The sequence below is a fragment of the Parus major genome, chromosome 11, assembly GCF_001522545.3.
Source record: "Parus major isolate Abel chromosome 11, Parus_major1.1, whole genome shotgun sequence".
NCBI classification, from domain to species: domain Eukaryota; kingdom Metazoa; phylum Chordata; class Aves; order Passeriformes; family Paridae; genus Parus; species Parus major.
In genome coordinates, this window is record NC_031780.1 from 16180833 (window position 1) to 16203413 (window position 22581).

Sequence of the window (22581 nt, forward strand, 5' to 3'; positions counted from 1 at the left end):
CATTTTTGTGATGTCCAGGCTGCAGCCTGCAGACAGGTCCACAGGGGATGGAAAGACAAAAGCACTCATCCCACCCCAAAGACATGAGTTCCCCAGGAAAGGAACCAGGCCCTGCCTGTCCTTTGTACTAGAGTGAAGAGGAAGCAGCTGGAATGTGTAGCTTGGGCTCAGGGGTTCACAGCCAGTGTACACAGAGCTTCCCAAATACAGCAGGGCTTAGTTCCTTCAGCATTGCCTCATCTCCTTGGCATCTGGAAAATGCAACTCCAGCAATGTGCCTCTTTGGCACTGACCTCCAGGCTGTCAGCTTAAGTGTAGCTGAGGTAAACTTCCAAGAGCTGATATCATGCTACAGCAAGTAATACCTATGCTGTGGAGTTGCTTCGGTGCTTTCAAATCACATTGACACACTGGATAAAAGAATTTCCATAATTATAAATCAAAATATAATGGATTTCTCTGGGTACTGCTTTAATTCAGGCATACAGCCTTTTCTCTGCTTGCTCTCTCCAGCACACTGGCTACAACAGTATAACACTGGAACAGAGCACAAGCAGTTCAGCACAGGAGAACAGCAAAACTGTCTCACACAACACAAGTAATTGTCTATTTTGTATGGCAGACCAATAATGGGTACAATGGCCCACCTTACTCCCTCCTTTTCACTTGGGCAAGAATGGGATCTGCAGAGTGAACTGACATTTGCCTTGCATTTGCCTTTTTGCCCTGTTAATTTGATTGATGTAATGCATCCTTCTCTTTCTTTCTGTTGCTGAAAAATATTGCAAGAATATGTCAAGGCTGATGTACTCTCAGTCAATCAGAGCAGATTTCTGCATATAACTTCCCTGATAATGCCTTGTTTGTCCTCTGCAAACTTGCAGTGTTGGGAATGTAGGAACAGGCAAATTGAAGTTTAACTATTCACTCGATCTATTAGGACGGAATCCAGTGCACAGGGCTGCCTGTGCCATTTCAGCACATCACAAAGGAGGCTGCAGAGTGGATTTGGCCAGATAAAACTGCTCTGTCCAGAGATTTCTGCACAACAGAAACCACAATTTCTCTGCCTGCATTTCCAGTGGCTAAAGACTATTTATTCTACTGCAGATGTTCCAGTGCACAGAGTGGGGCATCAGTGATCACAGGGTCTCTGCCAGCAGCCTCCACATCACTCTGATGGTCAGAAGTTCTCACTGCTGGGAACTCAGGCTGCTGACAGAAAATATCTGTCCTTGCATACTCCTCCTTCCTGTCCCCAAGCACAGTCTGCTTGTTTCCACAGTCTCTCAGGGCAGCTTCCAAAACCTCTTCCTCACTCCCAAGCTTCAGTCAGATTTGATTTCACAACATCAATGAGGATATCCTGATTTCAACAACAGTAAAAAGCCTTTGGGATTTAGATAAAGACAGAAATGTTTCTTCTCCAGAGGATTCCACCAATCTTTTGGAGACTTCCTCTTTCCTTGTGGCTGATTTTTAACCACTTGCTCTGTTATAGCTCCAGACTTCCAGATGGTGCTGCAGAGGGGACTGATGGCCTGTTATCAGCCTGCTAAAAATAGTAACATTTCCAAGTCCTTCAGCTCTCCAGAGCATAACAGTGGATTGACCACTATTTGTGTGGCTTGAGGCCTGAAGGCCACTTTTGTTTCTAGAGCCTTCAGCTGCTGCATTTCTGTGAAAGTCAATGGAATTCCACCAGCATCAAACCAGTGCAATGGAGTGGTGAATTGGGCCCTTGGAATTTAATTCAGCATGGACAAAATGCAGCTGTGGAAGAGCAGGAGAGTGACCAGGACAACTCCTGGCTCAGCTGTAAGACCGATTGAACACCAACATTTATTATTTCTCAGACTTTGTCATCTCCCCTCAGATACATTTACCATGATATTCCCTAAAACCATGGGCCAAAGCTGAGTATGCATCAATAAAGCACACAAGAGGTGTTTTAATTAGGTCTGATCAGCAGTGGCCCTCTAACTGCAGCTGCTTGTACTGCACTGGTTGTGCTACAAGGGCAAAGGGAAAGGCACTAAAAACAATATTGCAGGTTTCAAATGACTTGTGCTGCAGGTAATATCTCAGGCCATTACAGCTGAAAAAAACATTTTGAAATAAAATATATTTCATGTTTTATTCTTTGGCATGGCTTTGCTGTGATTCTGTATTGTATAAGTATTTTATATGTCACTGGTCTTTCCCAAATCACATCTGTGGATATTTTGGTTTATTGTGCAGTTTTCCTGTGTGGTTACATACTCCAGCAATTATTGTGTGGGAAATGATAACATTAAAGCAGAGAACTAAGAACTGGTTTAGGCCTATCCGCAGCAATTCAGCGATTCTTGAAAGTTCACAGTTATCAGGCAGATACTGAACCCAAAGCAACACAAAACAGGAGCAATTTCTGATCTTGATCCTGTTTGACCACACTAGAGTGGCTTTCAAGTTAACAGGCTAAAAAGGAAGGGTGTCATATATCCAGCTTAGAAATACATGCAGACATAAACAAGAAAATGCAGGGAGTTTGTGCCCAGTTGGCCTGGCCTTACCTTTGTGAACTTCTGAAAATCATCAAGGAGTCCATCTGAAAAATTCCCACTAAATTTGCTCCCTTGGAGGTTTGAAACATTCAACACACACTGACAGCTGGACTTAATGCCCCTGAAAATTAAAAGTTAAGGGTGTCAAGTTGAGCTTTCAGAAAAAAAACAATCCTTAACCTGAAACAGGTACTTGAAATTGTACCTGTTGGTCTCCTGGGTTCATCAGACCTCTGAGTGAAGGATGTGAGAATTGCACCAAGGATTCATACACATCTTCAGAAGGTGCCAGGACATCTCTGCTTGTAAGCAATAAACTCGTACAATGTAATTTTAGTGGCACAGCAGGGTGCTAATATGGCTCCTTTCCTTTAAAAATAAACAGAAAACAAATATAAATGTGTTGAATAAACATTAAAACAAAGATTAATTTCAGGATTCTCTGAGATCCTGTCAAAACTGTATTCATATGTATTCAAACATCATCTGATAAATAACTTAACTGGAAATTATCAACAACAAAAAACAAAAGGAATGGGAAAAATAAAGATACCTGGAAAGATTTCAGCAAAGATCTAACTCTTGGAGTGTTTCCAAGAGGCAGCCTTGATTTTGATTAATATTATAATACAGCCTGCTAAAACAGCACCTCATAAATATCCATGAAGCGGTTTATTAGAGATGGTTGTAAATACTTAAAATCTTGTCTTGCAACCCATCAGATTTAAGGAAAAAAAGGCAGTTGAGAACATCAAAAGGTGAAAATAAGAAGAATTCTTTCAAGATGTTTTCTTCCTCTTAAGTATTACACTATATTGGTCCAAAAAACATTATCCTGGAGAGTGGAAATACTACTGGAAAATGTGTGGGTTGCTTTATAAGCACAAATAGCAGAGATTTTGAGAGAGAGAGACTGCTGGGGGAAAAGAAAACCAGGAAAATATGAGATGGTAAATATATGAAAATTACTCCTACCACAGCCTTCTATTTTCTTATTTCAAAACCAAAACAAAATAACTACTTATAAGAAAATGAACTTGGTATGTATGTAAGGAAATGGTGGAAACCAGAGAGCTGAGAAAGGAGCCAGGGAAATATTGGGGCATAAGCAATTTCCTCCTGCAATCTTTTCATCTTGTAAGTCTGTTTTTGCACATAGCATCTTGCAGTTGTAGAATAAAACAATTTTAATTTAAGCTCTGTTATATCTGAGGTTTCAATCTTCTATCCTCCAACTTTTTTGTCTTATACCCAGTGTCGATGTGTTCATAGTCAAGGCCATTCCAGGCAGCATTTTTTGCTGCTTTCCAGCATTCTCCTTCCCTCAGAATGGATTTTAGCTCGTGAAGCCTCTAAGGCAGAAAACTGAAGTCACGCATTCAGAGAGCAACAGGAAGGAGAACAACATTATCAAATGTGGCATTAATGTGGCACCACAGCCACTTGAAGGGAGAAGACACCACTTTTCTGCTGGATTCTGCATCTCCTGGGGGTAGGATCCCGGTGGGGATGCTGGAGATAGAGCTGTCCTGTAGGACAGGAGCTCTGAGCACAGACTGAGACACCTGTCCTGAGGGAATGCTGAGGAACAGGAAGCAGCACAAGCCATGAGTGACCACAGACAGGCTCCTGCAGAAAGGGCAGGGTGTGATTGCTATTCCAGCCCAGCTCCTGTCCCAGCTGCTCCCTGTGGACAGGCTGCAGTCACAGTTTAGATTCAGGAGACAGTGGCAGCCCAGCAGCTTGCTTTCAATTCCCACTGCCTTTGTTGTGATGAGAATTTCCCATGTAGCCAGCCCAGTGCCACAAGTCCCCTGTCCTCCTGACGCTGTGGCAGACACAGGTCCCGACAGGGCATGGCTCTGCCTGCAGCCACAAGAAGTGGGAGCAGGATGTGACAAGGGGGTGACTTCATCCCCTGAATCCAAACCAGGGCTGCCTGTGCCCCTGGGAAGGAGTGAAAAAAAAGAACATTAAAGGAAAATGATAGTGGGCTTACTCTGCCCTCTTCCTCACTTCTCAGCTTAGCAAGTCCCCAAGAAACCATTTGTGGTGCGTTGCCAACTCCCGATGCTGCCAGGGGGGAGCTGCTGTTCTGCAGGAAAGATTGCACAAAGAGGGAGACTTTGGCCTCACACAGAGAGTTTTGAGTTGGAAAGAGTGCCAGTTTGGATCACAGTACCACAGTTCAGAAGCTGGATGCTGTTTCTTCACTCTTTGCGCTTTGTTGCATGCTTCCATCTCCCTTCCACTGTGGAAATTCATAGCATTTTGGAAGATATCCTTCTGCTTCGTTGGCATTTAGAACATGTTTGTTTCCAACATTGAGCTTTAAAGGCAAAATGCACAAGTTTATAAGGTTGTCTTCTGCAAAACAAGACTTTGGTCAGAGATAGGTGGCAGGTGATTCATGGAAAGCAAAAGGTTAAGTACAAAAACCAGACAACAGGAAGATGAAACAAAAATGTGGGGAAGGAGTAGCACACACTACCACAGAAAGAATTTATTCATTGTTTTTCATAAATAATATAAACTCCAGTAAAGTTCTCATTGCCAGGTCAACACAGGGGTCAGTGATGCTTCTGGAAGTGATTTTATGCTCACTAAATTGCTGAAATCCACGTTAGACACATGATTTTTGTGAAAGCACCAGTGAGTCATAGCATAGTGGGCTGGAACCTATTTTCATGCCTCAATTTCATACCTACCTTAGATCCCTCTATAAACTTCACCTCTTCCTTCTCAAACCCTGAGTCTCCAGGCCCAAAGGTGCATCCCTGCCTTCCTGGAAAGCCATTTCCAGGGCAGCACAGCACCTTGGCAATGCTTTCTCTCACTGTACAAATGATCACAAACTGAAAGAACATTATTTACTTGCTCTCAGATTCTATGGATACAAATAGATTAATGGACTATTTACAGTATGACTCCCCATATGAAAATAATAGATGCCTCTGTAGTTAACTAATTAATTATGTGTCATAATGACGTTGTTTTCCATAAACGGAGAAGTAACCATCTGAGGCTGTTGAAATGCATGTTTACTTCCCCCTCCCCTGCTTGTTTTTTTAGTACTACATTTTTTCATTCAGATAAAAATGTAAGTATTTTTCCAACTTGTCAAATTTCAGGCTACTCCATTTCCAGGTGAAGTCCTCTTCAATACTAATAAAAATCCCTCAGGGAGATGAGCAGTAACTGAACACACCAGCTAAAGAGAAATGATGCGCTACAAAAATATACTTCATGGTGTGGATGTGCAAGGAAATCTTATGCTGCTCTCCAGCTTTTACACAAACCTTATTTCCCATTGAATTGTATGATGCAGCTCTTCTCCCACCCTACTTCCTTCCCCTAGGAGTAATCATTCATTTGCAGCAGTACAGCTGTTTTGATTGAGGTATTTTTTCCCTGCTCCTCACTGAATGTGCTTTCTATAAGCTGGTTCACAAACCCTCTGTTAAAAAGGGAAAACAGGGAAGAGCTAATTCCTTACCAGGACAGCTGACACTCTTCTAAGAGAATATTTGGTATGGAAACACAGCATCATCTATCATTTATTACAGAAGGAAACCCAAAGAGAATAAACTCTTAGAAACCATCTTTATCTGAAATTAAAGGACAAAAATTATGGAAATTATACTCCAAGCTCATCTTCACGGGCCCAATCCTACATGTGCCAACAAGACCTAATAAGTGCAATTTCACTGAACCCAAAATATTCAAATATTCACAGATGCAACTAGAGCTGGTACAATCTCTATTTTGGCAAGCTCAGTGATATTCTGAGCATTTCATTCAAAAATTAATTTGAGATAATGGGGTTGTAAAGAGTCAACACCTGTAAAATTCCAGCCAATAATTCAAATTTTAAACAAGAAATCCTTAATTAAATTTTTAATGCACTAAAGCTTGACAGTTTTTTCCTGGGAAACAGAAGCCTGTTACAGGGTATCCTTAAGGTCAAGAAATTCAGAGCGTAAGGCAGGAGGCTAGGAAATGGCTCCTAAATCCAAGAGTCCCGTTGGGGAAGTGTTCTGCTACCAGCTACTCACTTAACTCAGAGATTGCCAATTCAAGCCCTTTCATTCATAAAGCTGTGTTACAATTACACAGAAAATGAGAGAATTTTTCTCTCCAGTAGCCCCTGTGAGTCAGAAACACTGTGCTTTGGAAAAACATCATCAAATAATTGATCTGATATGAAGCAGGGATGAACAATTTTAAGGCATACAAAAGTGCACTTGTGCTTCAGAAATGCCAGTTTGACCTTGGCACATGGCTTGAGAGGCATTCATGGCTCTGTACTGCAAATCCTTAACAAGCTGGAGGTGTTTTTCTTACCTCTGTCTGCTAAAACAGGGGCTGTACACTCCCACAGGCCTTATTCCAGCATTGCAAAACCAGGTTTGCTTCCTGTAACAGCATTGGTAGGAGATTCTCTGACTTTTTGTGGCAAAATACCTGGTATTTTTTACCATTTCAATGGTAAAATACACAGGACTGGATCAGATTGATGGAGAAATATCCAGCTAAAAGCCACCTGGCCATTCCTCCTCATTGTCACCATCCAGAAATGTGTCCCATTCACAGCATATACAAGATTGTGGAATATTTATTTAGATATGGCTTAGAGTAACAACCCAGGCATGGTCTGCTGGGACAGAAATCAGCTCCTAAATCCATTGTGCTTTGTGTGTGGTTGCACAGGAATTCCAACCAAGGGCTGGGTGTCCACTTAGCTTTGTGTACCTAAATTAGGCCTTGTGAGAATGTCTAAGTATCCAGGATTTATACAATATTACTCTACCTTTTTGTGATTAAAAAGTTTCTGTGTTTTTATCTTGCCTAAACAAGAAACTTGCACTTTTTAGAACCATGAAAGAGCAGATATTTGCAGACTGATACAAATTCTCATATTGAAAATAAATCCACATACAGGAGATTTTGTCTGAAATTTGTGCCAAGTATCTGAATAAAAAGACTGCAACACTGTAAGGTTTATTACATAAATGAGAAATCTTAATCATTTTAATCTCTCTGTGCAGTTCTGTAGCCTGGCCTTCATAACTTCCTGTAAGTAAATCTAAAACCCAACATCCTTTCCCTTACTCAATCAAAGCAAATTAAAACTGATCACAGCTAGGGAACCATGCCTTGGAGAACAGAGAAGGGCAAGAGCATGTCCTCCCTTGCATTTAGAACAATTTCTTTGAAACAGGATTAAAACCTTTTCATCAGGTTTAGATTGGTCCCAAGCTGGTTGGTTCCTGCCATGGTGACAATATCTTCAGTGGAAGATCAGGTGAGGAACATGGCTAAATTTTGGCACAGTAGCTGAGGATCAGGCAAGAACTGATTCACATGCATGGAATTAAAATTAGAACTGACATAATAGTTGAAAATACGTCCTTCTTTCTTAATAAACATTATTCAGGGAAAGTTTTGTACATGGCAGATGGTTTCTCAGGACGTGAGGGAAGGTTTCAGAAAAACATCTTTATTGTAGAATGGAAAGACCTCACAGCATGTGAAGAGTTAACTTGGGCTTTTAGAGCATTGTAATCTACCAGACTGTTAAACAGTGAGAGGGAATTAAGTGACCTGAAAATGGCATAACTAATTGCAGAGTCTTGAAAAAATAACGGCAATGTGGAGGTTCATGAAATGTGTATGAACTGTATCACATATTCATGCCCTATTACTGTGAATTCTGAAGTGTCTTACTGTTCAAGATAATAGACCTTGATTCAATTCAGTCTGATGTAGGATGAATTTCATGTGCTAATTAGTAAAGCATTTCTTAATGATTAGGAAAAAGTAGATAACATCTGATTGAAAACCTAACTGTCAGAGATAAAACAACGATACAACTCGGGGTGGAAGAAATGCCAGTCAGGCTGAATTCAGGTGTCTTAATTATGATAATTAATGATTGTATTCCCTCTATAGATGAACTCAAACAACATGAAAAGCATATTGTAATTAAAGTGCTTTTGAAAAGCAACATTTAAACAAATGCCATTGGTAATATTAATTACTTTTCTCATTTTCCATTTCACATTTGGTTGCATTGGTTCAGTATGGAGCTAAAAAGGAAGGACTTTGAGCTACTACAGCTTCTACTGAAATGAGAACTTAGCACTACACAGAAAGAGGGCTTAAAAAACCCTGAACTTTTACCACTGCACATAATCAGGGATTTTTCTCACAGAATGAAAATATGCCCTCCATTTACAAATTCTTACATTGTGTTTTCCACCTCCAATATACCATATTGATGAACTTCTTCTCAGGGAAAAAACAAACACACTACAAGTGGGTGTGGTTTTGGAGAGACCAGAACAGGAGCTGAAAGTAAAAGCTTTTTGGGGTTAGATCTGTACAGGAAAGGTAATGAAAGGTGTCCTAACAGAGACAAGTATTTTTGTTTTTCGTTTTTAGCACATAAGTTGCAGCACTGAGATGAAACTAAAGTTTGCTTGTGATTTGATTTTGAGTTTTCTGAAGAACCAACACCTTCCCAGAAAAAGCTTGATATAATTTACAACAACAAAAGAGGTTTTTTTTTAAATGAAACCAGCAGTCATTTATGTTTTGGGTGCCCTAGTCTTGTTTGTCATCAGCTCTGTGAAAACAGCTACTTGTCCCCAGGATTCCTACTGCTCTAAAACACATGGTGGATTCAGACATCCCTGTATAATGCTTATCCCAATCCCATCTTGAAGAGACCCTGTGGAATCTGCACATGACAACAGATCAAAATTATATTTTAGGATAGGTAAGAGTTGTATCAACATGATCTTGTCATCTACACCTGCTATATCATGAGAAATGCTCAGTGACAGGACTTTTCAAAGTAGTGTAAAATCAGCATATTAAGGGTAATTTAGCCTGATAATAACATGGTAAGTACAGATTAGCTCCCCTGGAAGCCAATCCTATACTGATTACAATTCTACATAGGAGATAAAACATAAGTTAGAAAAAGTTTCACAGCTGCAGAGAAGAGTGACAAAACAGAAGAACAAAGAGATCAGTGATAATGGGTAAAATCCTGGCCTCAATAAGGTCAAGAGCAAACTCCCATTGATTTTAATGACGCTTGATATTTCTAATTCATCACCTTTGAAGTGATAAATATACAAATATCAGTCAGTACAGAGAAGTGGCCTGCTAAATCACACCTCCACAAATGGGGGATTTTTGCTGTTTGTAGTCAGCCACCCGAAAAATTTGCCAGCAGGCTTTGAATGTATACTTTGAAGTGATTCAATTCCATTAAAGTGTAACTTGCTCATTTCACATTTTTGAGCTTCTTAAAAAAGCCATCTGTAGTTATTCTTCCAGTCAGAATAACCATTTGCAGTAATGGAAAAATGAATTATCTAGGGAAAGCCTGGAAATGTCACTGTTCTGGATAAATACTATGTGTTCCTTCCCCCTTCCTCTTCTCTCTCCTGCCCTTTGCCATTCTCATTATTAAACCCTGTTTCAGTGGCTGGATCTCTCCTTGTTTTCACTCTATCCCTGAGCCATGAGAACCCCATGAGCTGATACCACTGACAAGAGGAGCCCAACAGGCAGAGTTTTGACTCTGTGAGGTAGCTGCTGGCTCTGCATTAACCTGTATGGTTTTAGAAGAGAAGGAATCCAAACGAGCAGCCTATTCTCCAACATGAAGAGACAGCAGCCTGAAAAGTTCCACTTTTTTCCTGCCAAAATGTCTGTCACTCAAGCTCCCAGGCAGTTTCTCCTGTGCTCATCTGGACAGTTTGCATCCCCACTGTTACCCACAGCACTGTTTCTAACTCAGCCTCCCCTGTTCTCCCAGCACAATGGATGAAAATTCAATTCCATTAATAGCTAGGCTAGCACTCCTGTCAGCTTCCACCAGGCTGAAGTTCTGCTTCATAAGCACAAGCAGAGTGTGAGTCTTTCCTGGAACTGATTGTGCTGTGATTTCAGCAGAAGGAGTGGGACAGCTCCTGGGTGGGAGGAGCTCCAAGCACTCCTTTGCCTTCTGCCCACAATCCCGAGCTGTGACAAACCTGCTGTGGGTCAGGATGGCACCACGGTGCTCACCTGGTGTTCTGAGACACATGGGACAAGGACTCCAGAGGACCATGCTGCTGACATGGATCATGTGTGCTTCTCACTGCCCCAAATCCTAGAATTTATCATTGGAGTGGTCAAAACCAAACCAAACCAAAACCAAACCAAGCCAAACACACACTCATCTCAGAGAAACCTTCTTTCTATAAGATTTGGTTATTCTCCTTGTTTCTTTAGTTCAGTCTTCTTTTCGTTCTTTTTTTTTTTTTTTTATGTGATTTTTTGGTAGCGTTTTTGGTTTTTGTTTTTTTTCCCCCAAGATTCATTTGTGAGAAGAGTTATACAAAGATTTAAATGAAGACAATTAAGGGCAAACTAAAGTTACTCACAGCACCATGGGAGAAGGTTGTGAACTCTTAAATCAGGCACTTTTAACCATGACCTGAGGGCACAGCACTGTCCCAGCTGCTTTCACTGCAGGGAACACCTTCCCTCACCTCTGTTCTAAGGAGGCTAATGTGACCCCTTTTATAATTAGCACAAATATAACAAAAGTTATACATGAGAACACCACCCAGCTCACAGTAAAGGGACAGACAAGGAAACATTTTCTATAGAGTAAGATTCCTTTTCATTTTTATCTCCATACCAGTGAAACAATCCCCTTCCCTCTAAGCAGGCTGCTGTTGCCCACACACTGATGCTTGCAGAGGTTATTAACATTCCTTGTTTGCAGCCTGAATCCCATTTGTATGGTACAAAATATGGCAAGTCTATTTCCTAACGTAATGGTTACCAATTAAATATCACACAAGACTCAACATTTAATCAACCTCTGCCTTTTTTTCCATAAATCCAATAAAATAATTTACGTTCATCAATGATTTGCATTTTAGAAGTGCTTCAGTGCCTGCAAAAGCACAAATGCCAATCTTATTGTTCACACATGCTTCCAAGGTTCAAAACAATTGAAGAGACAATTAATCACGTTGGATGCATAAAAAAAAATAAAAAATAAAGACACTAGAGGATGCTTTGCAGGTTATTATCTTGATTTACAGATTTAGTTGCTCTGTCTGAAAGTGAAGTGTCCTTTGCCCTTTTCCTCTACCTTGGTCCAAGGTGAATTGTTTTGAGGAGTGAGCGGATTCAAGGATAGGAGAGAATCTCTGAGCTCTGGTACTCTGGTATGCAATCCAGACTACCTCTGCATATCTCTTATTTCCTGCTATGATATGAAAATTGAGCCAGATCTCTTGAATGTTTTGATTTGGAATCAGGAGTGGTTGTGATATGCCTGAGTTACTGGCACTGAGTGATGCCAGTGTGCCCACCCCTTCTGAGAGGGGGATTGGGGCATGGTGCTGTGCAGTGCTTTGCTCTCACCAGGGTCACTGTACCTTTTGAAATCATGCAGTTGATAAGATTTTAACTCTCAGATTTGCTGGTCAGAACGTGGTGCTGATAACACCAAAGCTGTAGGTTCCACCCCTGTGTGGGCCATTCACTCCAGAGCTTGGCTCAGGGATCCTCCTGAGTTCCTTCCAACTCGGAATATTCTGGGACTCTGTAATTCTGTGAAGTTTGTGCCCTTTAAAGCCATCAGCTCCACTTTAAGCACTGATTTTCCTGTGCTGCCTGTCCTTGAGCATCACCCCTCACTCCTCCCAGCCCTCCTGACACGGCTGTGCCCGAGCAGCTCTGTGTCCAGCACGAGCAGCCCGAGCAGAGCTGCTGCTGCCCTGAGTTCACCAGGCCTGTCCTGAGGGAACTGACAGTGGTCAAATAAGAGATTTTTCAACTTGAAGAATTAGCTTGAGCCTGTGTGAAACCAAGTCACATAACTTTCTCAGGCTGGCCTGGGAAATGTGGCCTGGGAAATCACAAGGAGGAATCCAAACCATCCTTGCAGAAGGAAAACAACCTTTGCAGGTGTTGTTTGGATCCTTGTTGTTTACTTGCAAAAAACAGTCAAGGGGTGCTGTTCCAATTGTCCAGTGATGGTGATGAGTTGGTTTTATGACCAATGAGAGTTTTACCTCTTGGACCTTCTCAGACCTGTCTATAAAAGATTTGGAATAATAAAACTTGCTCTCTTGTGCACCCCAGAAGAGAGTCTGTGTCGTCCTTTTGCCGTTCCTAATACAGGATGAGACATGCCCATGCTCCATCTGCTGCTGTGGCAGCTGGAGCTGAGCTCGATCAGAGTCAGAGGTGGCTCCCCATGTGCAGGAGGTGCCACGGTGACAGGCTGGGGACACCGAGCCTGTGCCAGCACCCACATGGGCACACTGCATGGACACAGGCTCTGTCCCACCCCTCAGGCCCAGCTCAGGGCTTGCTGAAGGTCACATTTCAGTGCAGTTTGTCACTGGTGTGGCAGAGATGCTCAGTGATTTAACACCGAGGAGCAGCAGCCTCCCGCACCACTCATTTCAGCTGAGAGCCCTCCCTGAGCGTGATCCTGTTGACAGATTTGTTCAGGATCCCCAGTAACCTGCCTACACAAAGAGACTTCTCTACACTTCAGTGTTAAAAGATGATTTGTCTATTTAGGAAATGCATGTGTTCATTGAAAGTCATTCTAGGCAGAGTGGAGGACTGACTGAAATGAATTAATACACCTAGCAAACCTTTTTTAAAAAATCCATACTTCTGAGAATAGGAAATAATAATATTTTTTTGCGTATTTCACTTTAATAATAAAAGAGTCACAGACCCTCTAAATAGAAATCAAGGATATATAGGCATGAACTTCAAAAATAACTAAGCCTGAAAGGATTAGAGAGTGCATGCTCCTAAGGAGATGTTCTCTGCTTATAATATCTTATTTTCTGAGGCAAATATTGGATTAGTTACTGGCTGGTACATGAGGTAAATGCAGAATGGAATAATAGTGATAAACTTTATGTCATTTCTGAGATGAAATCTTCATTGTAACAAAGAACTTGTTTTGAACTAATCATGGAAGAGTGTTTAGTATGCGCTAGAAGATCTGTCTGAGCAGCCTTTGGGATGGAAAAACACCAAAATTTAAAAATTCAGAACTAAAGCATGGTCATTTCTGTTCCTAAGTTACTGCCATGAAAGTCTCAAAGATGCTGAATTCAATTGCCCAGCAAATCTTATCAGGATGATATTTAGAATGTCAAAAGATGCACTCAGAAAGATAAGGAGGACTTAACAAGCACTATCAATCACCTCCTAACAGCTGAAAGCCCAGCTGATGGCACAAGGTTATGCAGGAGGAGCTAATGAACATATGGATTTCATTTGGCTTGCAGAGCTATTTCTTTTTCTTTTATTAATTTAAAAAATTAGTTTATGTTCAAAAAATTTTTGCATACAGACTTAAATAGGATCCTGGTGTACACGATGTTACCTCTTTAAAAAACCTGTCATTTGAAATTGTGCAGGAATTGGATGACCAGGATTTCTCTGATCTCCAGAGTCTGCCCTGCAGCTTTGGATGGTGAATTTCCTTTCTTTTTTTCTTTTTTTAATGTTATGATCTTCCTTGTTGTAGTACTGTTTTCAAGTACTATGTTTTATAATTAAAAAATGTGTTTATGTACCCCAGTCCTCCCACTAAGGCTCTGATAATGGAGCAGAGGCGTTGAAAATGGTCCATCCACTCCTTCAATTGCCGGGAATGGGAGAGCAGGGCTGAACAGCACAGCGAGAGGGATATTGCTTTGGTGCTCCTGTTTGCAGTCTGGGGCCCTGATCCTGCAGACATTTAGGCAGCTGAGCAATTTTACACAAGTGAATAATCTGATTTAGTTCAAAGGGAGTACTCACATATGTTAAATGTCTCACCTGCTGTGGTGGTTTAACCCCAGCAGGCAGCTAAATACCACAGTCATACCATCCCCTGCTGTGGGATGGGAGCAGAGCAGGGAAACAAAGGTAAGGATTGTGGGCTGAGACAAAAACAGTTTAATAATTAAAATTTAAAAAAAAATAATCATCTTTACTGTAAAATATAATAATAATTTTAATGGAAAGAGAGCAGAAAAAAAGAATATAAAAAGAGAAATAAAACCCAAGAAAGAGAATTTATGGACAATAGAATTGCCCACCACCCTGTGACTGATGGTCTGGAATATCCCTGGGGCCAGTTCAGATCAGCTGTCTTGGCTTTGATCCCTCCTGCACAGCAGGCCTGGGGAAACTGAGGAGTCCTTGACCTCCCAGCAACACCCAAGCCATCAGTGTGTTATCAACATTATTCTCTTTCTAAACCAGCACCACAGCACTGTGACAGCTACTAGGAAGAAAATTAACTCTATCCCAACCAAAACCAAGACACCTCCCTACTTGTTCCTAAGCTGGGGAGCTGCAGTGCACCCAGGCTGTGCCTTCCCATGTAGGGAACTTCACTGGATGAAACCCTGTTTTTTAATCTTCTCTTAATGGTTGCCAGAGGAACAGTACCACATTCCCTGATCTACTTTTATGAAATACAAAACAAGAGTTTGCAATTCTAGAGTGCACATGAAGCTTAATTGGAAAGGGTATCTGGGCTTCAATTTCAGGAAAAGAAAACAGGGCTTAAAAGCAAACTAAAATTGTTAGGATATAGCAAAATATTTTCTGGTGCATACATTCTGTTCATATGGACTTTGGCCGTACCTAAAAGTAATGTAAATATTGGATGTCATCAGAAAATTACTCTGAATATGTAAGTTTAAACAGCAAAAGCTCTCCCTTTTATTTACTACACTTGCTATCTGTATATACCTGTGTGTATATATGCCATCGCAGAGCTGTGATTCCATGTGAATTTCCATAGCACAATTCTATAAACAGATAACAGACAAAAAACTTTTCCATAATTAGCAAATACTATGAGAAGACACAAGATTTGTGGCTGCAATCAAAAGGCAGAAAAACAGTTACTTTGGAGAATTTAACTCTGAATTCTTGATGAGTTAAATGCTTCAAGGAAAATGCTGCATAAATAGAGTACAGACCTGCAGTCTTCTAAGAGGAATTAAAAACCCCACACACAATGCTGAATTAGAAATTTTAATATGCTAGTGTTACATTCCTTCAGCAAGAATCAGGTTCTCCTCTTCAGAGAGTCTTGAGGGTCTCTGATGTGACCCAAACTAAATTACCATTATTTAGGTATTCCCCTTTTCAAACACAACAGTGAAATCCTTTGCCTTCTGTTGCAATTTGCATTCTCTACTCTGTGGGAACAGCTTCACTTATTAACTGCAGAGTCTCAGACACAAGGAATCCTCTTTAATGCTCTCAACATTTTGTCCAAAGAGCATCAGAGGTTGTACTCTGGCCAGACATCACTGAGAAAACCAGTGGTCAAATGGAAGGGCACCAAGAAACCCCACATCTCCTCACAGCTCCACAGACATAAAACAGGAGCAAGCTTCATCCATTAAACAGAATTATCATTGCCTGAAATGGGACTGAGCAAAGGAAGGCTGTTCAGTATAATAGGGACAATGAAATATGGCTAAGTAAATATTGAAAGAATATTCTGAAATCAAGACCAGTGCATTTAAATAGCAATTATGTTGATTAAAATAACAAATACCTTGAATATATGATACATCATATCATATATTTGCTGTACATGCAAAAGCCAGAGTGACTCTGGATGGAAGGTGTTGCTCCCAGAAGAGCAGTGATGCTGTTTGTCCATTTGTTTTGGTTAAAGGGCTGGCACTTTGTCCTGATATTCAGCCTATAAAAGATATTGTGAGATGCTTCTGTAGCCATTTACTGGTTAATTGGTTGGGTTGGAAAAGACCTTTGAGATCTCTGAGCCCAGCCATTCCCCCAGCACTGACCCCTGGCCCAGCCTGAGGCCGTTCCCTCTGCTCCTGTCCCTGTTCCCTGGCAGCAGAGCCCGACCCCCCCGGCTGTCCCCTCCTGCCAGGGACTTGTGCAGAGCCACAAGGGCCCCCTGAGCCTCCTTTTCTCCAGGCTGAGCCCCTTTCCAGCTCCCTCAGCCCCTCCTGGGGCTCCAGCTCCTTTCCCTTTGGGAGCAGCACTGCCCTGTCCCAGCCATTTCCTAGGTGCTGAACCTCAGTTTTCATGGGCATGAGTGAGTACCAAGGCAGAGAGGATGGAGATTCAGGTCCCAGCTGAGGAGATTACCATCAAAGCAGGGTGAAAGCATCTCCTGCAGCCCTTTATTAACAGATACATCCACACAGGGAACCCTCTGAATAATTTACTGGAAGGAAACAGATCAGCTGAGTCAAGGTCTCATTTTATACTGTTGAAAGGGCACTAAGAATCTGGCCTTCAATATTACACAAACAGCTGCTTTCCCAATATATTTGTGGAAGTTATTTTTGCCCAAATAGAGAGTTTTGTGTCTGTGGAATGTTGAGACTGAAGGCTTTCTCCTCACTCCTGCTGTCAGCAGCATGTCAGCCCTAATCAGAGCTTCTTGGCAAATCCCTCCAACCCTCTCCATGGGCTGGTTTTTACCCAGGCTATGGCAAAAAGCACAGAAGGAGGCCAGGAGAGCAGGATTGCTCTTTCCAGCAGGAGCCCTGCAGCTACATCAGCTTAAGCAGACCATGAAACTGGACCCTGAGGTAGACAGTTTGAATTCTGCCAAGGGAAGCTATAATGTGTTTTCTCCTAAGTAATTTTTTTATGATTATAAAAATATGTTTAAAAAAATTTCCTTGTGTCTGACAAAATTTCCTGAGTTTAACAGTTTAAACAGAGTTTTGAAGTCACTTCATTAAGTTTTGTAAAAAAATCTGAATATTAATTTAACAGCTAAGCAAAAACTGAAAATAAATACATTCAATTAATATTAGGGTCATAAATCCTACTGCCCTCAGAAATGCCATCCTCTATCACATATCTTTCATGGTTTTTTCCTTATAGCATATTTATTTCTAAAGGAGATTTACATTTAGTTTGGGTTGTTTTGTTTTCTTTTGTTAAGATCATTGTAGCACTTTTGAATATAAGTGTAGTAAAACATATATATATGGCATAATAAAAAAAAGGTCATTACCTCAGTAATTTTGGGCTGGAGTAAGTAATGCAAAAATCCCTCCCTCCCTCCCTTCTCCCAGTACTTTGAAAAATTCAGATTTGAATGCAAACTGAAACTTTAGGTTCCCAGCTCTAGCCATATGACTTTATTTTGTATTATCTGGGACATATCTTCAAAAGAAAGTCTGAAATGTATAAAAGAATATTCTTTCACTGTTTTTTTCTGTTCATCCTCATAAAATAGAATATTTTACCTAGCAGTACATTTCTTAATGCTAGAATTACACCTAGATAGATTCTACTATGTGTTTCAATAAAATTGTTTATCTAATTATACACCAAATTGATACATTATAATGATCTTCTCCTCAAAACCAATAATCTTTCCTTCCCTTTAAATGAAATTTTTTTCCTTCTATAGGCTTTTTTTTTTTTCCATCACAAATTTCTCCCAAGTTTCTAAATCCAGCTCTCTGTTTCCAGTTTACAATGTGAGATGTGAAGCCTGGAAAGAGCAAGGCCCCACTCACCTGCAGTTGTCCAGCTGATTCATTTCTCTCCTTTCCCCATCATATGTAGGTCAGAGTTCCAATGTGAATTGGAATTTCTAACTTACCACACACTATTTTAGTTTAAATACAAAGCAAAGTTCCATCAAAATTTTAATTATTAAACACTAAGTCAGTAAAAACACTTGTCTTTCCCATGATCTACAAAGTCCTCAGCACCATTTCATCCTATACCAGTAAAGAAATCAAGGAATATGGACAGCTACAAATTAAAGTTGTTTCTAAAGATCATGAAGCTTAATGGACTGATTTAATGGGCTTGGTTACTGATTCAAATCTTAACACAACCAGCACAGGCAAAGGGTTTTGGAGATCAAACACAGTCCTGGATGCCAATCTGGAGCAGAAGAGGTAAAAATAAAGATACAGGATATGTAACTGGTTGCAAATTACACATGTAAGTATACTATTATTTGTGGTAGGAAGGACTAGACTGAGTTTTGTAGTTTATTTTTTCCTACCTTTTATATCAGTAACATACAAATACAAATTTCAAGCATCCCTGAAAATTCAAGGGCTGATTCACTCCTCAGTGTCTGGAACACCTGTGATTACAAACACACCATGTTTGCTCCTAACCCCAGCCAGAGAAGGGCCCAGAGTGTTGTTATTCTTTATAGTGAAAGCACAGAAGCAAATTTCACCTGCAGGGAGACTGGTGAAGGAACAGCCACACAGAATAGCTGCACATTACAATAATACAACACTTATATCTGCACTTCAGACAAGTAACATTAAAAAAAGTAACATCCAAGAAAATATAACCACCATATTAGCTTCAAGCTGTGGTAAGGAGCTGCTGTTTTCATTTTGTACTCAGGGAGGATTAGAAATATAGAGATAGTAATAAAAATCCCTCACAAATGAAATTTTATTGGCTGTTGGTTTTTAAGTCTGGTTTCTCCTTAAGAGTGGATGTCGTGTGTGTCAGAAGAATTTCAGATTCTATCATAGCTCTACAAATCAGGTCTCATCCAGCTGAGAATTTCTCACACATGACCTCTTCTGTCTGACAGAACGACTCGCTGCTCTCAGGCTAACAGGAAACTCCAACTCACTCCCTAAAAGCTCATACCCAGCTTTGGGCTTCTGCCTACTCTGGAGTTCATTAGTTCTTTTTTTTTTTTTGCCTCCAGGACCATCACTTCATATTACACTGAAGAGAGAAACCCAGGAAGCTCCTACCCACATCCTTCTGCCACAGAGAGAGGGAACTCCAGCCTGGCACTGCAGCCTGTCCCTGCCCCTCCTCTGCCCTCCTCATTTCTCTTCCAATCTAAGTACTTTTTCTACTTGACATTCTTTTAGCACAGGTTCACTCCTACAAAGTTACAACCCAAAACTACCCCTGTTTGCCCTCCCAACTCCACCACAACCTTTTACAACACCTGGGTTTAGTTTTATCAACACAGCTGGGTGAGGAAAGGAAGTGCTTCACAAATGCTGCTCTGTTTCCTGCTGTGCTCTTCTTTTCTTTCTAGAAATGAAGTCCACAGCTACAGAGCATTTAAAAAGACTTGAAACCCATGCTGTGGTGCTCCTGCACTGTAATAGTCAAGGGGAGAGGTAAAGGAACAACTGAACTGGTAGAGCTGGCTGGGAATACTCTCAGGTAAAACTAGGGAGTGGGATCTGCTCTGATTTTCCCCCTACACCTCAGCTTACTTGTGCCAAAAGATGCCATTACAGATTGAGATGTTAGGGAAAAATCGACTTGCTAACAGCCTGGGAATTAGGACAGGGAATAAGGGTGTGGACATGGGTGTAAGTTACTGTTCAAAATCAGGAGTAGCAAAGTCTAGAAGCTGGCTCTTCTGTGTTTCCTAAAAGCAGTCCTAACTCCAGACTGTCTGAATGCTCTTTATCATGCCTCTAATTAATTCTTTAAACAGACCTGGGGTTTGTCTTCAAGAAAAATAAGAACATGCTTGAAATTTCAAATAAATTTTGCAGGGTGCAAAGTCTACTTCATACCAATATTATGGTTTTATCATGGCTGAACTATGTGTGCTCTAAAAGGATTAACCATGGTCACCTTTAGGCTCTGTGACATAGCCTTTGCTGTCCTAACAAGCAGAATGTGTGGCAAAAATTGGTTTCAAATAGTGATATCACCTTTTAGAAGGAGCTAAAGAAGGAGCTGGAGGCTGCAGTCAGGTGGGCTCAGGCTCTGCTCCCAGGTAATCAGTGAGAGGACAGGAAATGGCCTCAGGTTGTGCCAGAAGAGCTTTACTTTGAATATTAGGGGAAATCTCTTCACTGAAAGGGTTGTCAAGCATTGACACAGCTGGCCAGGGCACTGGAGCCCCCATCCCTGGGGGGATTTAAAGCCCTGTGATGTGGCACCTGGGGACAGGGGTCAGTGCTGGGCTTGGCACTGCTGGGGGAGCGATTGGACTCAAAGATCTTAAGGCTCTTTTCCAACCTAAACACTTCTATGACATTTTCCTGTTTGAAAGTATCCCTGGCATCCAGGATCCTTGCCATCAATCCCAGCCCAGGACTGAGATTTGTCCAGTGTGCAGTGCAACTTCCAGCTCTCACTGCTCCCAACGCTGCTCTCAGCTTGGATCACAGGGTTCAGAGCAGGTTCCACAGGAGTTCTCCTCTCCCTGGAATTGTAATCAAAACTTCTTAGTGCATACCACATTTCCAAGGCAAAAGGAAATTATTCCATGTCAAAAATAAATCCTAGCAAAGGAAGGCTGGCAATAACTTAGGAAAGCAAAAATGCATAATAAATTCCCTTTTCAGTACAGAATATCAGCATAGAGGAAACACTGGGATTATGTGTCAGCACCTGATCAGAGTGGCATCAAAGGGGAGATATTCTGCTGGGATTCTGCTTTCCCTGTGTCCACATGTCATGGAAGAGCAGAGCTGGGGTGGGTGCTGCTGCAGGGGATGCCACATGTGCTCAGCCCCCGCTGCCTCCCAGGCCTTTCTAAGCTGCACTCCCTGGTGCAATTAAACCTGATACGTTTGCCCTGCTTATTTATAGCTTTGATCTTCTTATAAACAGTCTCTGGACATTTGTTCATGCTGAGCAGTTCTTTGATCCAGGAATAAAATCACTCCAAAGTACTAGTGCAGCAAGGTAGGGCTCAACATTTATAAAAGTAAAATCTTGACATAAACCGTTTCCACAAATTGCATTCCTTCGGGACAGCAGTCATGCCTTGTTTGCTGTTTTCCTGGCAAGGTGTTTTGAGTTAGAACAGAGCTGGAATGGTAATTGCAATGAAACAAAAGGAGGGGAAGAACAACACAGTTCATTTTCCCAGTAAAAACATCACAGACAAGTGATGAACTAATTGAGTGGAGAATCATTCCCCTTTCAATTGTTTATCTTGCCATTTGCTTTAAAGACACTTGGCTTTGGGCCAGTTTAATCCAAAAAGGATCACATCCTGCAAATAATTCTAATAAATTGTGCATTATTGGGAACTGGTTAAGCAGAACCACTCAACCAGAACTCCCCATATACTATTAAATATGACCTAAAATAATACAATAAGATTCAGAACGCTAGTGCCACAATCCTTTTCTTATGAATTCCCTTGGCAATACTCACACAAGGAAAAGGAGATGTTTTTACACTTCTGAATGCATATTCTAAAGGGATTTCCTGTTTTTCAGAGTGGGAGATAAGGCTGTGTCGGACTCTAAGCACATATCATCTTCTAGAATAACTGTAACAGAGTCCAGAAGGAACTTGGGGACAGTGTACAACAGTGATTTTTAATCTCAAACTTTATCTCAGAGAAATAAATAATTTTGGCTAAAGTGATATAAATGTAAATATTATCGAGGAAATGCCAGAAGTTAGTGGGAAAACACTGTTAAATGTTTCTTGTTTTGTTTTGCTTTTGTTTGTTTATGGTTTTTTGGGTTTTTGTAGGGGTTTTTTTTGTTTGTTTTTGTGGGGTTTTTTTGTTGTGTTTGTTTTAAATTTATTTCAGAGTGAGGCTGCATTTGTTCACAAGTTATTTTTTTTACAGTGAGTTAGCACCAAGAGTCATTAGCTCTGAATGTTTGTTTCATTTTATGTAGGATACTGGACATATATTTTCTTATACTTGCTCAAAAATTGCTCCTGTTAAACAAATTGTGTAGCTTGAAGATGACCAGGAGTTACTGTAATTTCCATTGGAACACAGGAAAGCCTTTGAATGCCATCAAATGAGTGAGTTCCTGATACTTCATGTCCCCATCATTTGATTTCCTTATCACAAATTTCATTTAAATGAAGCTTATGCAAGTGGATGTGTTGCTGAAGAGCTTTTTTGCAACTACTTACAGCAGAGTTCCAGCAATAATTTGAGTATATGGATGTGTTTTGGAGTGAGTGCATTATGGAGTAAGAAGTAGCACCACATTTCAGTACACACAATATATTTGGGTCATTTGCTCACATC